Raw genomic sequence first — 24,708 nt, forward strand, 5'->3', positions numbered from 1 at the left:
GCCACTGACCAGAGCCACCAGGGTCCCTTTTCGACCGGGTGTTCCGGTTCATATTATCCAGGTTTGTCATGTATACTGGAGGCCTCTTGGTAAAATGATATGAAAATGGGGTAGAGCAATTTTCGCCTTGGCCCCGTTGGAATGTTTGGAAAATATTTGCCACCTTGACACATGAGAACACAGAAGCCTTGCTGATGGGTATAGACATAAATGACAATGATGGTTTTCAGTCTTTTGCACCCTTTTTTATGGACAAGATTCATTCACGAGTAGCAAGATTAGAAATCTCAGTGTCATTTTCAATTACAGGAGCTACTGAGTGGTCAGCACTTTTGAAAGTTCGGCTACTTATTTCAGTGCCTAAATATCAACTTTAGAGCCTAATTTTAGGCAACCATGTTTGAAAATCTTGAACATAATTTCTAACTAACATATATGACTAGTTATTCATTTACAGAAGTTTAAATATACAAATGTAGATTTTCTATTCCAAACTGGAACACACACTAACTGCACTTTTATAATCACTAACATTTTTGGTGCTACATTAAAAGTAATTAAGAATTCCTCCAGCAGGTCCTCTCAAATGGTACTCACTAAATCCTCTTTTTCTCTGTTTAAGGATGAGAATACAGCCTAATGACCAACATCTCCAATTTTTGGATTAATTCTGAATTCTCACAAGAGTGGCACCACTGAGATTATCCACACAAATAAAGGCCCTATGTTGGTAAATGTTGAGATTTTCCTTTATCCGTATGCTAAAAGCAACAGGCCAAATTCTTCTCCCAAATACTAGTGTCAATTTGCAGTAGCTCAATTAACTTCAATTGGGTTATTCTAAATTAATATCAGAGTAAGAAAGCAGAGCTCAGCCCAGTTTCTCATCAAAATGAGCTATCACTCAGTTATTAAAAAGAACTGTACTTCAAAAATATGCATGTAAATGATGCTTCTTTTGTCACGGTAGCCTTTTCCCATATGGTATAAATCTTCCTGGACTTCAGTTGAAAGCATAGTTATTTTATTGCTTATGGCAGTAAGAAACAAAATTGTATTTATACTTCATTATTAACTTGTTTTAGTCCTGTAAACATGTATTCCTTCCATCCCCCAAAATGAGATTTCATGGAAAAGATCATGGCCCATTCCATAATACAACTAAAACGTGAAGTATACTAGATACTCCCTATATCCCCACGAAAACAGCCCATTAAATGTGTGTCAGCTGTATTTTCCTGACAGCGAAAAAGCAAACTGACTGACAGGAAAAATGCAGCGTTGGTCATGGTTAGTATCAAGGGATTATTGAAAGCATGTCACATGCTTTTAAATTACATGAGATGTTTCTATTAGCTTAGACTAAAAGACTAACCAGAGAAAGGCCATACATTTCCTTTTATAATTAGCTGAGTTTTTGCCATTCTACCCTTAATTCACATTTAATATTTTTGAGAAACACTAAGCTCAGACTTAGTCAAGGCTGCATAGGAGGACAGCACGTCCTCTAAAAGAAGCCATTTTGTGAGAGGCCACAAGATTCACACTTGTTCAATCCCCTGCATTTACATAACAAAATGGTGACTGATCTGGTCAGTGATATTGGCCCTTCTAAAGAGTACAACCCAAATGTGTGTGTGTTTGTGACTTCTTCCTGAAGCACTCAACAGGATCTTGCTGCTCCTTTTTTGAGGGCATCTCACATAGCCCAAAGATGCAGCGTCTGGTTAGATTAGTTTTGCTCCACAAAAGGGGCAGCAGTATGTTATGAGACAAGGGATCAGTAAGAAGCTGCTTCCCCAGCTCCCACCCCAGTCTCAACTGATCATCAATCTGCTGGAGGAGTGCACTGAACTAAAAAAGGCAAGTGGCCCTGCTGCCAGCCATGCAGCCTCACCAGCCACCATACTGCCTGCAACAGTAACCAGGGCTGGCTAGACCAGGAGTTAGGAGGGAATCCGGTCCAGGCAGCCTATCAGGGTATTTCTACACTTGGAGCTGGCAGTGTGATTCCAGCTCGTAGAGACATGCTCACATTTGCGCTCACTGAGCTAAAAATAGTAGTGTAGCCAGGATAGTTCAGGCAGCGGCAAGTGGCAGCACAATATGTATCCATGGGGTTCAGGCTACAGCAACCCAGGCTGCTGCTTGCCACTACCCAGGCTACTGTGGCTACACTATTATTTTAGTGCAAGTGTGTCTACACAAGCTAGGAATCAAGCCCCTAGCTCACAGTATAGCCATAGCCTCAGTGATGGAGTCTAGCATTGCTATCTATTTTAGGAACTTATATGTCCCCCTTTACTATTATATCTGATCACCTCACAATCTTTAATGTATTCACTCTACAATACCCCTATAAACTAGGGAAGCACTATTACCTCCATTTTACAAAAGAGGCAGAGACCAAGGGTCAGCTTTTTACAGGCATTTAAGCACTTAGCAATACAGATAGGTCCCTATTACTATTTTGGTTAGCGAACTAATTAACTGCAAATTCCCAGAAAATGTATTCTGTAGTGCAAGATAAAGTGCTGTAAATTGGGGAGAATGCTCTGTATTTTCCAAACATAGCAAAGAGGCTGAATTGCTATTTTACGTGCAAAACAGAACTCAACTCACCACTGGCACCTCAATAATGATTATACAGGCTACAGGCAGGATAAGACAACAGCTCAACTAATTCTTAAGTGGGACTACTGTGACATCAACTAACCACCACCCTTACTTTACACCCAATGTGAATTCAGCAATTCTATCAGTTGTAATGGCTCATCAGTCTGAGGAAGACTGGACCCAAGTTTCAAAAGGTCTCAATGACACATTATGTGGCACAACTCTCATGGCCCTTTAAAAATTATATGACCAGATGCTAGCCTTGGGCATCAATGTTTGATGGTACTGCTGTCTACTACATATCCTCAAATTATTAGAAATATAATTGCAACATTTTTTAGTTTCCACATACAATTTTTAGTCATTCACTAAAAAACAAAACAAGAAAATTCCAAGAGAAAAACTATGTTAAGATGGAGCTAAGGTTGAGAGTACATATCAGTAATTTACAATAAAATACATTACAGGTATTTTGTAATTATCCCAAAACCAAGTGTTACAGATCTAATCTGGGATCACAAAAGCTAAAATATCTCACTCATAATCATATAGTAATTGTACAGTGTCAGCTGCCTTAACTGTGCATTTCTTCCCTTATCCTGTTTGGATTTCTCTTAAGTGTAACTCTGAAATAACTCTGAATTTCCAGGGTTTTTAATGATTGCTTTTGGGATAATTACAACATCCCTGTAATGTATTTTAATCTAAATTACAGATGTGTACTTAACTCTATTTTAACATATCATTTTTCTCTTGTAATTATGAAATACGTTACAAAATGAGTACCCTAACTGCAGATATAAACAATAAATACTTTACATGGTTTATAAGGCTAGAAAATTCTCTATATACAACTCCATTGCTGGCTGGGATTAAAATGGACTTGGAGCATCTGCAAATAAGCTGCTACTGTACATGGAGTGGGGGGGAAGAGGAAAAAAAAAAAAGAAGACCATAGATAGGCACTTTACCTTACCCTGGGAATATTAACATTTGAAGTCACTGTAAAAAAGTAAAGCATAAGAAAACTGTCATTTTAATCTTTCATTTCTTAAAAAGGGTGCCACAATTTATACTAGATTTAACTTCTTGTAATCTCAAGAATTGAAAATGGGTAGTGTTTTCAATAGTGATTGGTTTTATACAGTTCTATTATTATTTAAATGTTCATCATGGCTGTAGCAGTAGCCACTGGAGTCAATGAATACTGATCCCCGTTATGTGATGGGTACTAATCTTTTATAATCCTGACCCATGTCAGGAGACAGGGACCAGAAAATAAAGTTGTCTCTCTTACCAGAAGTCCTGGGTGCCATACCCCTATTACAGTGGCCTTCTATGTTTTCCGCTAAAAGACACCCTTCAAATTAAGAAATTTAATCTCAGCAGAATTTCCTATTTTGATATTTTAAATAAATATGGAGCCACTCTAGCTCACCTAGCACTGCTTCGGATTACATGATCTTTCAATATTTGCTGGGAAGGAAAAAGTGTAAAATATGTCTGAGAGGAAGGAGTTGTTTCTGTTCTAATTCTAAGAAAAAAGAACTTTATGGTGTTTTAGTAATGACATACCAGTTATTTAAATAGTGTACATAATCACTTGTTTTGTATAAGTTATTATCATTGAATGCAAGGTAATGTATTTCAATAGCAATAGTTGGTCTCTTTGCTGTTTGATTAATAACAAGGTCAAACATTAATGGTTGACATGCCAACTGTAGAACAAAATAAGGCATCTATTTCTATTGAACGCATGAGCCTGAGCTAATCTATTAAGAAATAATATTAGTGGGAATAAACGGCTTTTGCAGTTACTTAAACATACCACTGAAACTAAAGGAGTACCATAACTGGAAAGCTGTTTATTGGAAGTGTACCAGAATGCCAATAACATAATTCCTAGGGCTGTCGATTAATTGCAGTTAACTCATGTGATTAACTCAAAAATCTAATCGCGATTAAATAACTTAATCAAGATTAATTGCAATTTTAATTGCACTGTTAAAAGATAGAATACCAATTGAAATTTATTAAATATTTTGGATTTTTTTCTACATTTTCATATATATTGTATTCTGTATTATAATTGAAATCAAAGTGTATATTTTTATTACCAATATTTGCACTGTAAAAATGATAAAAGAAATAATATTTTTCAATTCACTTCATACAAGTACCATAGTGCAATCTCTTTGTCGTGAAAGTGCAACTTAAAATGTAGATTTCTTTTGTTACATAACTGCACTCAAAAACAAACCAATGTAAAACTTCAGAGGCTACAAGTCCACTCGGTCCTACTTCTTGTTCAGCCAATCGCTAAGACAAACAAGTTTGTTTACATTTACGGGAGATAATGCTGCCCTCTTCTTATTTACACTGTCACCAGAAAGTGAGAACAGGCATTTGCATGGCACTTTTGTAGCCAGCACTGCAAGGTATTTAAAGTGCCAGATATACTAAACATTCGTATGCCCCTTCATGCTTCAGCCATCATTCCACAGGACATGCTTCCATGCTGATGACATAGAAAAAAAATAATGTGTTAATTAAATTTGTGATTGAACTCCTTGGGGGAGAATAGTATGTCCCCTGCTCCGTTTTACCCGCATTCTGCCCTATATTTCATGTTATAGCAGTCTTGGATGATGATCCAGCATATGTTGTTCCATTTTAAGAACACTTTCACTGCAGATTTGACAAAACACAAAGAAGGTACCAATGTGAGATTTCTAAAGATAGCTACAGCACTCAACCCAAGGTTTAAGAATCTGAAGTGCCTTCCAAAATGTGAGAGGGAAGAGGTATGGAGCATGCTTTCAGAAGTCTTAAAAGAGCAACACTCCGATACGGAACTACAGAACCCGAACCACCAAAAAAGAAAATCAACATTCTGCTGGTGGTATCTGACTCAGATACCTAAAATGAACATGTGTTGGTCCGCACTGGTTTGGATTGTTATCGAGCAGAACCCATCATCAGCATGGATGCATGTCCCCTGGAATGACGGTTGAAGCATGAAGGGACATAGGAATCTTTAGCGCATGTGGCAAGTGAATATCTTGCAACGCTGGCTACAACAGTGCCATGAGAATGCCTGTTTCTCACTTTCAGGTGACATTATGTCCTGCAAATGTAAACAAACTTGTTTGTCTGAGCAATTGGCTGAACAAGAAGTAGGACTGAGTGGACTTGCAGGCTCTAAAATTTTACATTGTTTTATTTTTGAATGCAGGTTTTGTTTTACATAATTCTCCATTTATAAGTTCAACTTTCATGATAAAGAGATTGCACTACAGTACTTGTATTAGGTGAACTGAAAAATACTATTTATTTTGTTATTTTACAATGCAAATACTTGTAATCAAAAATAAATATAAAGTGAACACCATACACTTTGTATTCTGCGTTGTAATTGAAATAATATATATATATATATATATATATATATATATATATATGAAAATGTAGAAAAGATCCAAAAATATTTAAATAAATTATAATTTATTATTAACAGTGGGATTAATCACGATGAATTACGATTAATTTTTTTAATTGCTTGACAGCCCAAATAATTCCTAATATGCAGGTTTTTTCAAAGTTAAGATTTTTACTTTTTCTTGTATGGATTTAAAAGTGGTGAGCTGTCTCTTTTTCACTCTTCTCAGTAATATTGCATTGACAATAAAAAACGAGTAGGGAAGGTTTAGTTTTTAAGGGCTTGATGCTACTCCTATTAAAATCAATGCCAAAACTCCCACAGAGAATAAAGGGAGCAAGAACAGCACCTCCGTATATATGAGTATTATACAATCTTATGACAAATAAAAACTAACCTGTAAAACAAATTAAGTTGGCGAGCAAGAAATTGGAAGCCGGGGCAAGTGGACTGCAGTGGTCTTCATGCCTGTGAGGAGAGAAACGCTGCACATACGTCTGAAGTTAATTTCTAATTTCAGAATAGTTATTTGAGCATTGCCAGTGAAGCAAGTCCCAGGTGGCAAGACAGTGATGGATGCTGCAAATCAAGAGCTCATGAGACACACTACATACACACTAACTTAAAAATGTGTTGACTTTGTATGTCTTTAAGGAAAATGGCCTTTTCGAAAGGCAATTGTAACTGGTCAGTCTCATAATATTTTTTGAGTCCTTTTCGAAGGAATGCTTGTTTTTTCTTGGGCTTTGACTAGCTGAAACTCTCATAACAAAATAATATCTAACTATGTTGTTAATGCTAGTCCACATTGCCCAATATACAGGAAAATAACTTCATAGCGGATTAGAAAAAATCAATGAAATTCTCCTCTGATAAGCAACTTCTCAGAAAATAGTTAAGCGTCAAGGGACTATGCCAGAACTGTTAGCTTTTGCCTCCTCTCCAGCCAACCCACAAAACTAGTTTTGACCTGATAGGAAAAGGCTATGAGCACAGAACAAAATAACTCTGGCAGGATTAAAAAGGATCTTCTCTCAAGCGCACCAGTTACTTGGGGAACCAGAATGAGACATAGGATCCTGGTGGGGCATCAGGAGAAGCTGGACCTGCCTTGGTCAGGATGGGAGGGCTTTAGGAAAGATATACAGGCACGTAAACTGTTTAATTTTTTTTCTATTGTTTTAAAATCCTTTCCTCCCCCCAATGCTTTGTTCCTACTGCAAAATAAAAAATACTTTTGTTTTAAGATGACTATTTTTGTCACTGTACACCCCTTGTCACATGCTTTCAAAGGGAAGAATCGCAGATGCCTGGACTCAGTCAGAACTGCTAGATAAGAACAGATGCCACACAGGTCACTTAGTCTAGGACCCAGTCTAGGCATAGGAGAATTGTGAAATTCCACCTCAAGGTAGGTAAAACTATGAGACCAAACACTTGAGGGGGTACATTCAGAAAGATCAGAAAGGCGATAGGGATGCAGCTAGCCCTGTAACCATGACAGGGCAATACAACAGTTTTACCACATGAGAACCATAACAGGATGGTGCTTCATTTGTTCACCATGAAACTGATCCAGTGGGACTGGCAACACTGTAACTGAGTTCAGAACATGGTGGATATTCCTTAACATGCCAGTTTTCTTTTCTTGGAGAGGAAACTAGAAGAACAATCTGAAGTATAGGAAGTAGCTGGCCATCTCTCTCCATGCAGTAAACCTTCACTGATATCGCCCATTGGCTTTTCACTTTGCTTCCCATGACCTCAGAATATTTACGTGAAGCCTCGCAAAATTTCTTTCAACCTTCTTCCCAAAGCTAACCCAATTGTAGCTCAGAGAGTCCCCTTGCTAAAATACTGGACAAGAAATGAACTATCTGCAGCTATTTTACTTAATGGCTCTTAACTATGCCAACAGGCCAATGCTAAAGAAACCCCATCAACTGCCCTAGGAGTCCCAGCTTTCTCCTAACTGATGCCCCGAATTTGCCTACAATTTACTAGTCCACAGACTCAATTTATGCTAAGAGTTTATCAGCCCTTAAACTCCAGTCTTCTTTTGTCAGTTTCTTAGAAATAGCCTGGTGTGGGGCTCTTGCCCCCATCCCACTCCTTTCTGTCTCCCTTTCCCTCTCTGTTCTCCATCCTTTAAAGTTGGGGGTGGGGTTATTGGTCTCATTGGTGGGTGCATCTCTCCACCACTGAAAGTTATGGCAGTTTCATGTGGGTGTGATCAGCCTGATTCCCTGTAGGCTTGTAAACACCATTACAGAAGCAATCAGGCACACCCTCAAAGACTTGGGTGAAAGCCATTCAACTAGTGCCCCACCAGGGTATGCTGAAAGAGAAAATAAAACCATGAATATCCATATGACGTCTTTAAAAGGCTTTATGGAACACCATTCCCTCAATGACAAGGGAAGATTTAGAGGGCTGAGGCCTGTCTAAGTGTAGCCAACCACAGCTTTACCTTATCAGAGGTTAGTTTATTGATCTTAGACACACTGAAGAGGAGGACAATGTGAACAGCATGGTAGTCTAGGTGATGTTAACTGAGTTCTGCACAGCTAAGTTTAACTGTCTTGTTCTCTTTAAAACTAATGAGAAACAAGGTGGTTTCCTGAAGGACGAAGTAAACTTTTACAATTTATTAATATTTTATTAACCAGTGATAAATAGATTAATAGTTAAAGCCAATTATGAGTGATCGAGAGGTATTTATCTAGAATGTTGAGATTTTTGAGGACTAAGGTCAAGATTTTCAAAACTGAATGCCTAAACTCAGGTTTTTAAGTGCCTATCTACGCACCCAAAATCATTGGCCTGATTTTCAAAAGTGCTGAACACCCACCTGCTGCCATTGAGGATCAAAAGGAGCTGCTGAGTGCGCAACACTTTTCTAAGATCAGGCCACTTATTCAGCTCTTAATACATTTGAATTTATCTTGGGGCAGTGTCTTAAGAGATGAGGCTGTAGAAATTACAATGCGATTCACCTGCTAGTGCCATCAAAGTAGCCTCTCTACTTCGAAAAATATAAATGTCCATCACATTGTACATTACTTTTAAATAATCTGACTATATCTTTACTACTTACCTTGAGTTTTGAGCATTCAACCTATTCTATAACAGCTTATAACAGCTCTTTCACTAATATAGCTGACATTTGCTATTGAAAAAAATAATTATTGTGCAGTGGTGTGCAAGTACCTACTTGCGTTAACTTCAAATGGAAGAAAAAGCTTAATTGGATTCCCCTTCTTTGTTTTGACATTATAATACACTAAGTCACCACAGAAAAAAAATCTACTTATCATGCAGGTTGCTATTTTTATTCATAAAAGCTTAAATATATAGCTAAACATTTCTAGTCTTTATAAATGTAGTGCAGATATTTTCTTACATCTATACATGAAAACTCACGTTAACTACATTCCTGCCACTGAGCAAACAAGCTTTTACCCAGTGGGCTATGTAATAGTACCCTTTGGAGGCAGTGGATATTGATCCAGACCATTTGACTGGATATATTCTTTTATAATCCTGACCCAGGTCCTGAGACAGGGGCCAGGAAATAAAATTCAGACTCTTACCAACAGTCCTGAGTATCACACCCTTATCGTCAGCCAAGAGCTGAGGTACAACCGCATTTGCTCCAACCCCTCAGACAGAGACCAACACCTACAAGACTTTCATCAAGCATTCTCAAAACGAGGATACCAACACGAGGAAATAAGGAAACAGATCAACAGAGCCAGACATGTACCCAGAAGCCTCCTGCTGCAAGACAAGCCCAAGAAAGAAACCAACAGAACTCCACTGGCCATCACATACAGTCCTCAGCTAAAACCTCTCCAACGCATCATCAGTGATCTACAACCCATCCTGGACAACGATCCCTCACTTTCACAGGCCTTGGGAGGCAGGCCAGTCCTCGCCCACAGACAACCTGCCAGCATATTCTCACAAGCAACTACACACCACACCATAGTAACTCTAACTCAGGAACCAATCCATGCAACAATCCTCGATGCCAACTCTGCCCACCTATCTACACCAGCAACATCATCACAGGACCTAACCAGATCAGCCACACCACCACCGGTTCATTCACCTGCACGTCCACCAATGTAATATACACCATCATGTGCCAGCAATGCCCCTCTGCTATGTACATCAGCCAAACTGGACGGTCCCTACGTAAAAGGATAAATGGACACAAATCAGATATTAGGAATGGCAATATACAAAAACCTGTAGAAGAACACTTCAACCTCCCTGGACGCACAACAACAGATTTAAAGGTAGCCACCCCGCAGCAAAAAAGCTTCAGGACCAGACTTCAAAGAGAAACTGCTGAGCTTCAGTTCATTTGCAAATTTGACACCATCAGCTCAGGATTAAACAAAGACTGTGAATGGCTAGCCAACTACAAAAGCAGTTTCCCCTCCCTTGGTGTTCACACCTCAACTGCTAGAAGAGGGCCTCATCCTCCCTGATTGAACTAACCTCGTTATCCCTAGCCTGATTCTTCACTGCATATTTATACCTGCCTCTGGAAATCTCCACCACATGCATCCGACAAAGTGGGTATTCACCCACAAAAGCTCATGCTCCAATGTCTGTTAGTCTATAAGGTGCCACAGGACTCTTTGCCACCCTTATCATAAGGTGCTCTTCTGAGTACCTGACATGTCCTATTCAGGCTGCCATCAAAGATAAAGTAGGAAGATTTCAAAGTGTGAAATCCTCAATAAACACAAGAAACAAAATGCCTCAGGGGCCCTTTCTCCTCCACAAGCTAACAAAGCCCTTGTCTTCCCTTTTAGTTTCTGGGTCCCAAAGACCTACCATCACCAGTTGTCAGAGTGGATGTACATGGCTTGTGTTTTCAGGTAGGTAGCAGACTGACTGTGCATGACCCGGGTGGGTGGGTCATAAAGGGGGTGGAGGGTAAGAAGAGGAGAATACTGTTTGGATAAGGGAAGCAGTGAGAAAATCAAGAGATTAAGGGGTCTTGGAAATGAAGGAAATATTGCTGAGAAGAGGAAGGGAGGGAGAGATTAGAAACATGATGGAGGAAGAAAACACAATATACTACAATGAAAACAAAAATACAGTAAGATACACAAGAGATAAAAGAACAGGAAAAACGAACTAAAGGAAGGGAAAGAAGGAATGACAAAAGCAAAGGTAACATAGTAAGTACAATTTTTCTAAGTAATATACTTAGTAGAAAGCTGAATGTCAACATATTATAACAAAGATTGTTAAAAATATAGGAACTTAGACTCCATATCCATCTTTAGACACCTGATTTTCGGAAGTGCTGAATACCCAACACCACCTATTAACCTGAATGGGAGAGCTGGGTACTCAGCACTTCTGAATATCAGGCTGGTGCCTAAGTATGGATTTGTTAACCTAATTTTTGTAAATATTGGCCTACAAAAATGTTCATTTTAGCAAAAATAACAGTTCAGGGTGAACTTCCCCAATCTGAGAGAATCTAGTGGTTTCAGACATAGACCTCATTTTTAAAATGAGGCTTCTAGAAGAACTGGTAGACTCTTCCAAACCACTGGAATATTTAAGGACATCCACTATATATTTGTAAGATTTATTACTTCAGCAGAGCTTTAATGTGCATGCCACTTTACATCACATATCAAGACTGATCCCCTGTTCCAGAGAACATACAATCTAAGGAACTGACCTTGCGAACACTTATTTGGCATGCTGTGTTCACTACTGACTTCAGTAGGTGCTGTTCATGATAGTAATCACTGCACTTATCAGTAAGAGTTTGTAGGATAAAGTCCTAAACTAAGATAACAACAACAAACAGGAGATGAAAACAAAGTGGAAATTCTTATATACCTCCAAGCATACACAGTACTGTATAACAGGTGCTGTAAATGTCCCAGAAAAATAAAGTCCCTGCCAAAATAATTTATAATTTAATGGCCCAAGCAGATACAAAACTCTTTATATCCATGTTCAACTTAAGAAGGGAAGCCGAGAGGAAGACATTTCCTTATAACTTGGAGTTTATCTGGCTCCCCTCCCCATTATCCATTGCTTAACCCAGCCCTACCAAAAGTGACTTGTACACCCAGCTATACCTTCTGAAGAGTGGTTTGCTTGTATGTGTGTTGTGGGGGGAAGAAGAGAGGGAAGAAAAAGGCTGTCACCTTTTGAACACACCACATTGCACCAAAGGCAGGCATGTCTTAAAAAAAAAAAAAAGCCCACTGGGTTGAGTATCTCCAAACATCCTGCCCCCCAAAGAACTTTTATTGCCTCTGACAAATTACTTAATATTTTTCTGGCCTCCTCTAAATGTATCGACCAGGTTACTTGAGCCTGCCAGTATCATACAGCAGATAAAGAGAGCTTGCCATTTTCAAGATACTTGGCCTCACATGTATCTACTGCATCATCCGAGTTGCCACCTGAGCAATTGACACTCATATTACATCAACAGACAAAAAAAGACAACAAAACATTCTTCCTTCTCAACAATCTTTGTACTTGACCCTGAAACCAGTTCCGGGGAAGGCTGTTTCTAGTAACTATGGCAGCAGACAGGTAATGTCTGGGTTACAGGGTAAATGTTAAACTGAGAGCACAAGAGAAAGCAGATAATCTGAATTTTATCAGTTTAATAACCCTTAGGTGCCAATACCCTTATGTGTTCGCTAAGTCAACAAGCAGCCATGCAGCTGATCAACTACTCAAACTATTCAAGTTTTCAGTGTTGAAATGTGTGAATAATTATATCTTGTTGTGACATTATTTGTTCTACAGTGACAAACCCTAATCCAGTTTTGTTCTCCATCTAACTGGCTGGCCTGGGAGCCTTTGTATATGTGTATGTTGTTATTTAATGTTCAACAACTGAGTTATTTACACTGAGAGCAATCACAGAAGGTAAGGTTCCTATATAACAAAAAAAATTAATTTGCTTTTTGGAATACTTTAGAAGCAGCTGACCTTAATGCAACTGACCGAATGAATCCAAAAGAAAACACTGTAAAAGCACTCTAGTTGGAAATCTCAACAATCTTTTAATCCCCTCTCAATTCTTTATGTTACCTTAACTCTTCAGGAAATCCAGCATCGAAATTAGCCAATTGCAAACAGATGTGTAGCATATTTTAAACCCTTGTTGATATCCCTGGTTATTAAGATAAAATCCCATATAGGACAAAAGAAGTAAAACATAAGGGTCAAACAACTAACTGCTTTGATGCTACTTGATTTACTCTGCTCATGTAACAAGCACTGTATACCATAAATTACATTGATCATGATGTCACTTCTGTATCCTAATGACACACATCCTGATTTTGCAAGTCATTTCCTTCTCCTTGGAATAGAACTTAACCTTATTCTTTAAATTTACCATGTCTGCTAGCAACTGGTCTTTCAAATGCATCACCACTGTATACACCCACTCTAGAATCAGTTTAGGCATGGCATTTTGAATACAACTGGAGACTGCTGTGCTTCAAGGTTGGTTCAAGTATCTGTCCCACAGGGGTCTGTCCTGGGTCCAGTACTAGTCAATATGTTCATTAATGATTTGGATAATGGAGTGGAGAGTATGCCCATAAAATTTGCAGATAACACCAAGCTGTGAGTGGTGGTTAGACCTTTGGAGGACAAGACCAGAATTCAAAATGACCCTGACAAATTGTAGAATTGATCTGAAATCAGTAAGATGAAATTCAACAAAGACAAGTGCAAAGTAGTACACTTAGGAAGGAAAATTAAACTGCACAACTACAAAATGGGGAATAATTGTCTGGGCATTAGTACTGCTGAAAAAAATCCTGGATCACAAATTGAATATGCGTCAACTATGTGATGCAGTTGTGAAAAAGGTTAGTTATCATTCTGGAATGTATTAACAGGAATGACATATGAAAGACTTGGGAGGTGATTGCCCCACTCTACTTGGCACTGGTGAGGCCTCAGTTGGAGCACTGTCTGGGTGCCACACTTTAGAAAAGATGTGGACAAACTGGAGAGAGTCCAGAGGAGAGCAACAAAAGTGATAAAAGATTTAGAAAACCTGACCTATAAGGAAAGGTTAAAAAAACCGGGTATGTTTAGTCTCAAGAAAAGACTGACAGAGGACCTGGAAACATCTTCAAATATGTTACGGGCTATTATAAAGAGGACAGTGATCGAGTGTCCTCCACACCCACTGAAGGTAGGACAAGAAGTAACTGGCTTAACCTGCAGCAAGGGAGATTTAGGTTAGATATTAGGAAAAAACTAACTATAAGAATAGTTAAGGACCGGAATAGGCTTCCAAGGGAATCCCCATCATTGGAGGTTTATAAGAATAGGTTAGACAAATACCTGCCAGGGACAGTCTGGGTATACTCCGTCCAGCTTCAGCATGTGGAGCTGGACTAGATGACCCCTCGAGATCCCTTCCAGCTCTACATTTCTATGATTCTATGAAACATGGTCAACATTTACTTCATCTTCTAAGACTTGTTTACAAGTAGAGTAAATCTGCATTTTCTACTGCTGTCATTTCTTCATATGGGGAAAACTTACAATTTAGTGTAGGCCCAGAAATTGGGAGTTCTTTTTAGGAAAAAATAAAGGGGAGGAAAGGATTTATAAAAGATAAAATATGAAGAGAAGTGTTTTCGTTAAATGAACAGTAGATTAAAAGATTGTTGTACTTATATTTTTACTTAGAGCCTGATCCTATGAACACTTAAGCCAAGAATAAGGTTTACAGCCAGAATTTTCCTCCAACAGGGAACACCAGAAAAAACAGCTGTCTCAGACTGCAGAACTCAGCAAAGAACTGCATCCAATCTGAGTAAGCTGCACTTTAAGCTTTGAAATCTGACTTTCAAAGACAACTCCCAATCCATTTTGGAAACCTACCTACATTTCTTAATGCATAAGTTAATGTGTTCTATATATAGCTTTTACCTGAAGTGTTAAAGTAGAAGGAAGATCTGTCATTTTCTTTATTGGCCAAAAGACAGAAAAATATCTCTCAAGTGTTATTCTCTTGTTGTTTTGTCTTAAAATTTTAAACAAAGATCTCAGATTGGCAACTGAGTATGAAACTAACTGAACTGCAAACAATAATACAGTCTGAAAAAAACTGCTTCGGTACATATTCTAAGACTTAAATATGATTTGATTGGTTTGTCACTGAAATGCACATAAACATAGTTTTATAAAAGGAAATTCATGGAAATATTAGTGAGACTGGAGAACTTTCTGGTTCCAAGTTTCAGTTACAAACAAAAATGTACCAATAAAAATTCTAGTTTGGAAAAATGAAAATGTTATGGATCCTCTCTATTCAGTAAATGAATTGAACCACATGAAAGACTAAACTTTTATATTAAGTTACAGGAGAAAATGATTACAAAATGCCTCCCCTGTCCAACTTACAGGAAATTGGTATCCATCACTTCTTCTTGACATTCGAGGAGAGGGCACCACAAGTTGGAAAGTTACTAGTAAATGAAAAGAAAATTAAGTAAAAAATGCCACAGAAAAAAATCCTGAAAACACCGGTTCATAACTTACACCACTCCACTAGCTAGACACTGACATGACAGTCAGTTTTACTATTCTGTTCTGAAGCAATATCTTTGGTGTAGTAAGCACAAACAAGTGTTCTTCTGAAATCAGGCATGTCTATATTCTTTTTGCTTCTCTATCCTATTTGAGTTCAGCCAAAGATAAATTCTACCCTCTACTTTCACGAGTGTCTGTATGTCCACTCTCTATCACTACATCAGACAGCTGCATGTTTCTTTCTCTCCCTCTCCTTCTTAAATCCCCTTTGAAGACTCCAGTGCCAAAATGTAGTAGACTGTATTCACTGGCTTTTCTGAATTGCTAGCGATATCCTTTTGAGGTTAAAATAGATTTTCCTAATCCTACAAAAATGTGGAAACATCCAAATGTGAGCAGAGACACCCAAAAGCAGATGATACATAAGCAGATACTTTTAGGGTATTAGAAATGGTAAACAAGCAAACAAAAAAAGCCCATTAAATACGTAGGCACCTCCTGTAAACAGATATATCTCCCATACTTTGTTATGAACCAACTTGTTTTTGTCCACTATTTTTCAGTCAGTTTGTCTGTGGATAAAAAGGATATAAAGAGTGAAGTCCACATCTTAGACTTACCCATTTCAACTGCAAAGGCTATAGAAAAGAATTCCATCTGCCTATGTTTGAAATACAGTCACAGGCAATACGCCAAACCCTAGGCATGATCTTGGCACATACATTGCCACATATTTTTGTATTTTGACTTGATGAACACTGCCTAGCCAATACATCCATCTGTCTATGTGAATGAAAATAGCCCCATGGAAACAAGACAGTAGAAAATATACATGCAAAACTTCTGTAAATCTGTTTTTCCATAATTTACATTTGAGGTTTGTGAACTCATAACCTTAACAAAAACAATGCATTATCAAAGAAGAAGACTGGCTGCCTGATGAACAGTGGACTATTGGCCACATAAGATACAGTTGTAGCTTTAAAGAAAGTTACAGCAGTGAAATATATAAAGTTAAAAATATTTTTAAATAAAATATACCAGCACTAATTAAACAGAAAAACAGCAGTACCCATTTCAGTGAAACAGAGAACACTGAAATTGAATTGCTCTGATCTGCATCATAATTCAGCCTTGACCCTTGAGATCACAAGGCTACTACCACAAAATTTATCTGTCACAATAAATCTTAAAAGGCGAATGAAGAGTTTTTTGTAGTAGACCGAATGAAACAAAAGATAACACAGAGAGTGGGCAGTATGCTTGTGACAGTGACAGACAAATCTGCTGGAGGTGACTAGCTTCACTCCTCCAGGGCTGAAAATTTTGTCAACAGTTTATGCCTCAGTCTAATTACATCTGGAAACTTTGGGGAATATTCTACAAATATTTACACACAATGGAAGGCTGTTCTAATCTAAAGTACCTACACGAAGTGTGCAGACATATCTCCACGTTTCAGATTGTAAGTTCTTTGGGGCAGTGTGACTCAGTGTATATATCTGGCACCCACCACGCTCAGAAAGGGGTTACTGAAAGTTCTTTATAGGAGAGAAAAAATGCCTAATTCCACCAGCTGTCAGTCTTCAGGGAAGGCCTGACAGACAGGCACCATTAGGGAATTAAGTATTTAAAAGGAAGCATTTGAGTTATATATGAGCTGTCCTTGTGTTGTCAGAGCTGCTGAAAACACTCGTTTGTGGTAGAGAAAATTCTGAGGTTTTATGCATACAAAAAGTGTTGTGGGAAAAATTAAACCCAAATGACATGCTCTGCGACTGTCATTGCAGCCTTTTTGTTCAAAGTGAGAGAGAACATCATATCAGTGTGGAGCTGTAGAATATCTATTGAATAAATACTGTTCTATCTGGTAGAGCTACATATTTACTAAAATTAAATATTTAATTCTCATACTTAAATATTGGTGTTATATAATTGAAGAGTTCAACATTCTATACTGAATGAAAAATAGGTGAACATTTATACTACTGCAAGTTATAAAATACGTACAATATATTAACTTTGTACAAATTACGGAAATATTTACAGGGTAATGAAGACTTTTGCTTTACAGCATAGAACAGTAAATGCAGCAGCCCTTAAATGATCTGTTTTAGATACCATATCATACAATACATGAGTCTGGCATAAATTTGTAATGTCCCAGAGATCTTTGTGAATCTCTCCTTTTCAGCTGTGTTGTATTCTTCAATGCAAAGTTAACTAGGAAATGCTATCTTACTTTCCATTTTTTTTAAAAAAAGTTATTTTCTAGTCAGGCATATGGAGGAATTTGTAAACCAAAAACTGGAAGTTATATATTTTTAACTCAGTAACAACAGAAATTGCTTTACAATACGGAAAGCTTGATACCAATTTAATTTTTCACTTATTGACAAAATAAATATTAACATACCATGGATACATTAGGAAACTGGCAATGGAATAAAGAGCCTCCCACTTCCAGGACAACAGTTTGAATCCAGACTGACTTGGTAGTAACATGAAATTCATACAAAGTGCTGGCTGTTCAGTGATCTGTGTGAAGTGTGTGGATAGTCTCAGTCTTACTCTTATTAGACGCCTATGTAAAGCACATACAAATCACCACATTTGGCAACTTGATGAGTAGTCTCAGCAGAGAGGCCAAGGACTGACTGGCATGGGGACTAACTACCTCTCTGTATTCTAAGTTCTCTATTACCTTTTGTGAGCATTAAAAGTTCACTTTGTCCATACAGAATATTTAGTATTTTAAAGATCATCATCATCTAAATTACAAATGACAAAAGCTTTATCCTGCAAAAAACTATTTTAATTTGTCTTGCCCACAGTTGTACAAATATTAAATATAGTGTAGTGAAACTGCTGAGAAACTAATACTACTGGGATGAAATTCACCCCAGTTCAGAGACTTTCACACCACTTAAGCCCTTGGGCAGGGAGTTGCACTGATAGCCAATAGGAGTTGGGCACTTTACTCAATGAGGCCCCTTTGAATATCCCAGCCTTAATGTTGCCCATGAGTCATGCACTGTCCAAATGGCCTTGCACAGGGGTCCTCTGCACTGATTTTGCATTTCACTCTCTCCAATTAAGTATAATAGTCTGAAATCTCTTCTGAGAGAAAAATCATCACTGGTTCAAGTTGCAGCTATGGAAACTATACTTTGTAGCTATTTTCCATTGGTGATAGAAGTGCTCTGATCACAGCAACTTGAGAAGAAGTAAGTGTTATTTGTTTCCAGTTGTTCTAATTAAAAGCCTTCACGGCAGTATTCGAAAGAAAAAGAAATACTATTTCTCAAAGAGAATGGAAAAAGCCTTGTACTATAGGTCAAAGTTCCCTCTCATTATAAAATACTTTTTTTGGTGTGGGGTGTAAAAATAAGTTGCAATGATGAGCAGACAAGCAGTGTCATCAAAACGCATAGTGTTGAAAAGCTATGGTTCAAACTCAGTACAAAGCAATAAAAAGTAGTCTGAGTTTTTTATGTTACTTGTTTAATTATTGACTAGGTTGGTGGGTGATAACTAGGTTATATAAACATAGACTTTAAAAAAAACCAGTCCAAACATATAATAAAGTGTCTGGCATTAACTAGAAATATAGTTAAGTTACAAACTCCCCACAGAAAATAAAAACATAAGTCTTATGTCAATCCAAAGGCTATAGATTTTTATTGCTATATAATTTTGTGGCCCTCTAATAAAGGAATATTTTCTAAATGTAATTAAAACCACAAAGCTTGCCAAGAAACACCTGTCAGTTAACAGGTGTCACTATTATTCTAGGAGTACTTTTCTTATGATTTTCAAATATATTCCTTCTATTACATACCTATAAAAATCTACCTATTTAAAAAAGCTAACTATTTCCAGCACATTACAGAGCAGAGCAAAGCATATAATACATGGCAGAAAATAGACAAGAATAGATGCACCATTGTGTGTCACACTGGCGTATTAAAAAAAAAAAAATCCCGTACCAGAGCACAACTGGCAGTGTTTAAGACAACTTAATTTAAATGTAATATAAGGACATATATCATATTGCTAAGATATTTTTAGCACAACTTAGAGCTTAAATGGAACTTTTACCTACAAAGGTCACAGAAAGTGTCTAGGAAGGAAAAAAACTGGAAAAGGAAAACACATAATTCTTGATGTGTAAGTAAAGTCTGTTTGTTCCTATGTACATTGGAGAAATTGTTCAAAATCCAATCCCCTCTGGGGAACCAGGACCACTGTAATTACTGCCAAGGTCAAGGAGACCTAAAATGACTTGTTAAATAAATGCTGGAAAGGCAAGTTAGAGCAGATTCAAGAGAGTTTTAACCTGTGCATCAACATTTTTCTAAGTCATAAAATTCTACAGAACAGAATACATATGACATTACTTATTTAGGTCTGTTTGACCTCTTTTCCTGCTTTTAAACTTTAAGCACAGCCTCTTCCACAATTGGCAGGTTTCCTTGTCCTTAGCCCAGATGCACAGCAAATTTCAGAAGGGAGAACACTGAATTTACATAATTAGAATGAGAGCTGCATGGCATCATTCTTGCCATTCAAATTATGTACAAAACTAGGATACACAGAGTTGAAGGGCAAAGAAAAAGCCAATAGTACTTTTACTTCCTCACAACTTTGGATGTATATTTTGTGTAATTAGTTAACTTTTGTTATCATTTATTGATTTTAGCTAAACCATCCAAATTTTTACTCAATGGGCTATACAGTGAATACAGGTTCAGATTCTGGGCCACATCTGTTAGCAAACTTCTGTTAACAGAAAGCAGATTTATTTAGTGTGGATGGGGATGTGCTGTGTAGGCCCCCAATGGATTCCAGTAATCAGCCTGTGGTGGGGGAACTATAGATAGCTGCAATGATGGAGTCTGATTCAGTATTAAATTGCCATGGGATAAGAGGTCCCCCCACCCCCAATCTTAAAATTCCTCTAAAGCCATCTGTACCCTTTTATACCTCTTTTTAAAAAAAAAGAAAAGAAAAGAAAAAAAGGCTTGCTGGTGTTCAGAATGTGATTTTCACAGCCACCAAGCATGATCCACATTAAGTCCAAACTTCACCTTAATGTTAGGCATCAGAAAAAACAGAGCAATGAGTCGGAGCTAGAGATAGGAAGGATAGGCTCTCTCGTGTATGAATATTTCCAATGCTTCCTAGTTTCAGTAGGGTAGGAAAGAACATATTCTCTCACTATTTCCTGCCCAGCTAAAATCAGGAAGAGGCCAGTAAAGTAGGCTTTTAAAATTTTATTTTAAGTTACCCACTCAAGATTTGATACAGGAGTTTAGCAGCATTTTCATTTTATCTGAACCAGCCTACTCCTAATAATGTGTAATAGGCAATAGTGAGATCATGACGGGGGGGGAAAAAAAGGCCCAAGGCTCACATCCCTCTGAAGTCTCCCCTTCTCACCAATGACTGAATAGAAAATTTTGTAACAATTCCTCAAGTGGTAAAAGCCCACAGTAACCAGCAAGGGGGATCCCCTACCCCACATCCATCCCCCAAAAAAGCCTGGACCAGAACATAGCAGAAGAAGTCAAAGGAAAAATTAGGACTGATTACGAAGAGGGTAGTAGTAAATGGTCTCCCATAACATCTGGGTTTGTCAACCAACCAAAGCGCCAATCTAGTATAAGGCCAGGCCATGGCAGTGATATACAACCTCCTCCTAGCGACAGACAGAAATGAAAAAAATCACCATTCATACTTCTCCATCTTTCAGTTGCTTTTGATACTGTTGATTGTAAATATTGCTGACCCATATATATCCTGATAGGGATCAACTGAACTGTGCTAAACTGCCTTTTCCAGTTTCTTTCCAATAGATCCCAAGAAATCATGATGGACAACTGGTCATTGTCCTCAAAAACTCTCTCTCTCATATTGAGTCCTGAAAGGGTTAGTCCTGTCACCATTCTTATTCAACAACTTTGTACATCCATTTGGGGCAATAACAAGGCAACATATGAGCCAGATGTCAGCAGAACAAAAATAGCATACAGCTCATCAACCAGCTGTATCAACCAAAAAATCCTGCTGTATCCTAGATATTGCAATGTTTGGGGAAAATATAAAAACAAAACAACTCCCTCCCCCCAAAAGCTGGATAAAGAAATGGAGGTTCTTCAAGATGTGTGGTCACTATCTTTATTCACATGTAGGCATGCATGCACTCCATATGCCTGAGACCAGAGATTTCTAGCTAGTAGTGCCCATTGGTCCGTGGCCACGTAGTTGCCCTCCTTGTGCTCTAAACCAAAGGTGTAAGGGGTGGGGTGGACTGACCCTTCTCCAGTTTCTCTTCTTGTTGCAAATCAGAAAGATCCAAAAGAGAGGGAAAGGACGATAGGTAATGGAATACACATAGGAATCGCAAATCTTGAAGAACCTCTGGTTTACAGGTAAGTAACCTCCATTTCTTTGACTGCTCATCCCTATGTGTAAAAATGAGTAATTGGTAATCAGAATTCAAACAGGAGGTAGGTGTGAGGATACAGTTGATATAGATGTCTGTTATACTGCTGTCCCAGTAGCTGCATTTGCAGTAGAGGCCTGGACTAATGTGTAATGTTTTGTGAATTTGCAGATGGAGTGCCAGGTAGCCTCTCACCCCCATCCGGTGGAGGAATATACACCAGTTGATAAAGAATGATGCAGCCGGAGATCCACTTAGTCTCTGAGCACATACTTGTCCTCACAATCACTCCACTATAGCAATAAGTAATCTTGGCGATTTTATCCATTTCATTCTTTGCAGTTAAAATGCCAAAGCCCATCTGACATTGAGAGTGTGAAGTCTCCTCTACTCATGGTCAGGATGAAGGTTTGGGAAGAATATTGGTAAGTGAATATGTTGATTCATATGAAACTTGGAAATAACCTTGTGGATCAATTTCAGGTGGAGAAGAAGATAAAATATGGTGTATGTTTAGTCAGCCATGAGAGCTCCTAGTTCACTCACCCTTCTGGCTGATGTGATGGCAACTAGGAAGGTGAACTTCATGGAGAGGAGGGACATTGAACATGAGGCCAATGGTTCAAAGGTGATCTGGTAATTACTGATAGTACAAGTTGAGGTGACATCATGGTGTAAGTTTCACTACCACAAGACCTTTCAGGAATCTAATTGTTGTTAGGTGAGTAAAAATGGAGTAGCTTTCTACCAGAGCAAAGAAAGCACTGATAGCTTCTAGGTGGATGCACAGTGAATTAATGGAAACCCCTGAAGGGATATCTACTGATTCTAGGGATAACTTATTACGTTGTGTCCATTTAGCCAGAAAGCATTTGCTAGTGGGATTTTTTCTAGTTTGACTGAGAATAGACTGAATGGCCTCTGAGCATGAATGTTCTAGGTCTGAGGACCATCCAAATATCACAGAGTGAGGTGAAGAGGATTGGGACTGGGATGTCTGGTCTTGCCATTCTTGTGAGTTACTACATTTGCGAAGGGCTGGATGCTGAAAAGAGGACAGGCTGACATCCACAAAAGGTCCAGAAATCAGAACTGTCTGGGCCCATTACAATGAACTCACCTCTGTCGTAGCAAATTTTTCATAGACCTTGTGGGATGGAAGGGAAGGCACATCTGAGGTAGTGTCCAGGGTAACAGAAGGGCATCAGCCCTGGCCCAGAGCAAATCTGGAGCAATATAAAGGTGAAATTCTTGTTTGTCTGGGATGCAAACAGGTTCCAGGATGGTGTTCCCTACTGGGTGAAGATTTCATACACAATTCCATCCTGAATCTCCCACTCATGGTCTTCGGAGAGGTGCCTGCTGAGATTACCTACCAGGTGCACAAAACACTCTGGTGGACATGTAGGAGAGAGTGTTATGTGGTTTCCTATGCCCCAGCTCCATAAACTGACTGCCTCTATACCAAGAGGAAGGGATTTAGCTCCACCTTATTTATGCAGAATACAATTGTCATGTTATCTGACATTGTCTGGACATGGCAAGACTGAATAAGTGGAAGGAATGCACAGCGAGCTAGGCAGATTGCCTTCAGCTCTAGTAGGCTGATAGGCATCCTGACCTCCTGAGGAGTCCAAGTGCCTTGCATGGTTTGACTGTCCACGTGAACTCCCCATCCAATGAGAGATGAGTCTGTGACAATGGTCATGTTGGCCTAAGGAAAGGAACCCACACATACACTTGTTCCAGGTTCATCCAACAGACAAGACAAGTCGTGACCTAGGTGGGATTTGTTAGGTTAGTATTCATGTTAGCTCAGTCTGGTTTGTAAACAGACCAAAGCAAGCCTGTAGGTGTCAGAGGTGGAGCCTGGCAAACAGCATTACATAAGTACATGAGGCTATTCAGCCTAGTAGGGAAAGACAGACCTAGGCACTAGTCAGAGATCTGAGAGTAACTCATCTTGTCAAGCTGTTCATGGCCTGGAATCTTTCTATACAAAGGTAGGCCCTTGTTGAAGTCAAATCTAGGGTTACTTCTATAAAGTCTATTGTCCCTGTGGAAGTCAAAGTGGACTTTTCTTTGTTGACACAGAGTCCCAAGGTTACCAGATGGAGCAAGAATAGGGTTGCAAACTGGACTTCCTGGCTGGATTGGTCCATCAGGAGCCAGTCGTCCAGGAATGAGAAGATGGTGTAGCCAGGCATCTCATTTGAACTTCCACCACAGAGAAGATCTTTCTGAAGACCCTGGATGCTGCTGCTTGCCAAAACAGAAGTTCTCTGAATTGGCAGTGTTCTTGTCCTTCCGCAAATCTGAAGAACTTCTGTGGGATGGATGAACGTACACATGAAAGAAATCAACCTTCATATCGTGAACCACGTGCCCTCCTCCAGGGCGGGGATTATTATTGCCAATGTGACCAGAATTTTATTTGTGACTAAAAGCATTTCATTGCCAAAGGTTGAGAATGGGTATCCATCACCAATTTTTCCTGGAAACTATGAAATATGGGGAGTAGAAACCTTTCCATTGGTGCTGGGTTGGCACTTCCTATGTGGCCTCTCATTGGAGGAGAAGGTCTCCTGATGGAGAATCTCCTCATGAGAGTGGTCCCTGAAGAGGGATCAGGAAA

General features: G+C 38.6%; 2 long non-coding RNA genes across 6 annotated transcripts in view; one reads left to right on the forward strand and one right to left on the reverse strand.

Moving 5' to 3' along the window:
* Positions 1-24,708, reverse strand: part of LOC114019152 — a 353,232-nt gene that overhangs the window by 284,775 nt on the left and 43,749 nt on the right. For 2 of the 5 annotated variants that reach the window (XR_006287383.1, XR_006287377.1), the window contains exon 1: positions 15,497-15,563. The exons of the other annotated variants lie outside the window; for them this stretch is intronic. This is a non-coding gene — a long non-coding RNA (uncharacterized LOC114019152). Of the gene's footprint in view, positions 1-15,496; positions 15,564-24,708 lie in introns of those variants that run through there. 5 annotated transcript variants of the gene reach the window in all.
* LOC122463825 overlaps positions 1-24,708 on the forward strand; it is a 131,748-nt gene that overhangs the window by 103,089 nt on the left and 3,951 nt on the right. Inside the window, exon 2 of the long non-coding RNA XR_006287453.1 lies at positions 22,416-22,498. This is a non-coding gene — a long non-coding RNA (uncharacterized LOC122463825). The remainder of the gene's footprint in view (positions 1-22,415; positions 22,499-24,708) is intronic.

This window comes from Chelonia mydas, chromosome 1 (genome assembly GCF_015237465.2).
Source record: "Chelonia mydas isolate rCheMyd1 chromosome 1, rCheMyd1.pri.v2, whole genome shotgun sequence".
NCBI classification, from domain to species: domain Eukaryota; kingdom Metazoa; phylum Chordata; order Testudines; family Cheloniidae; genus Chelonia; species Chelonia mydas.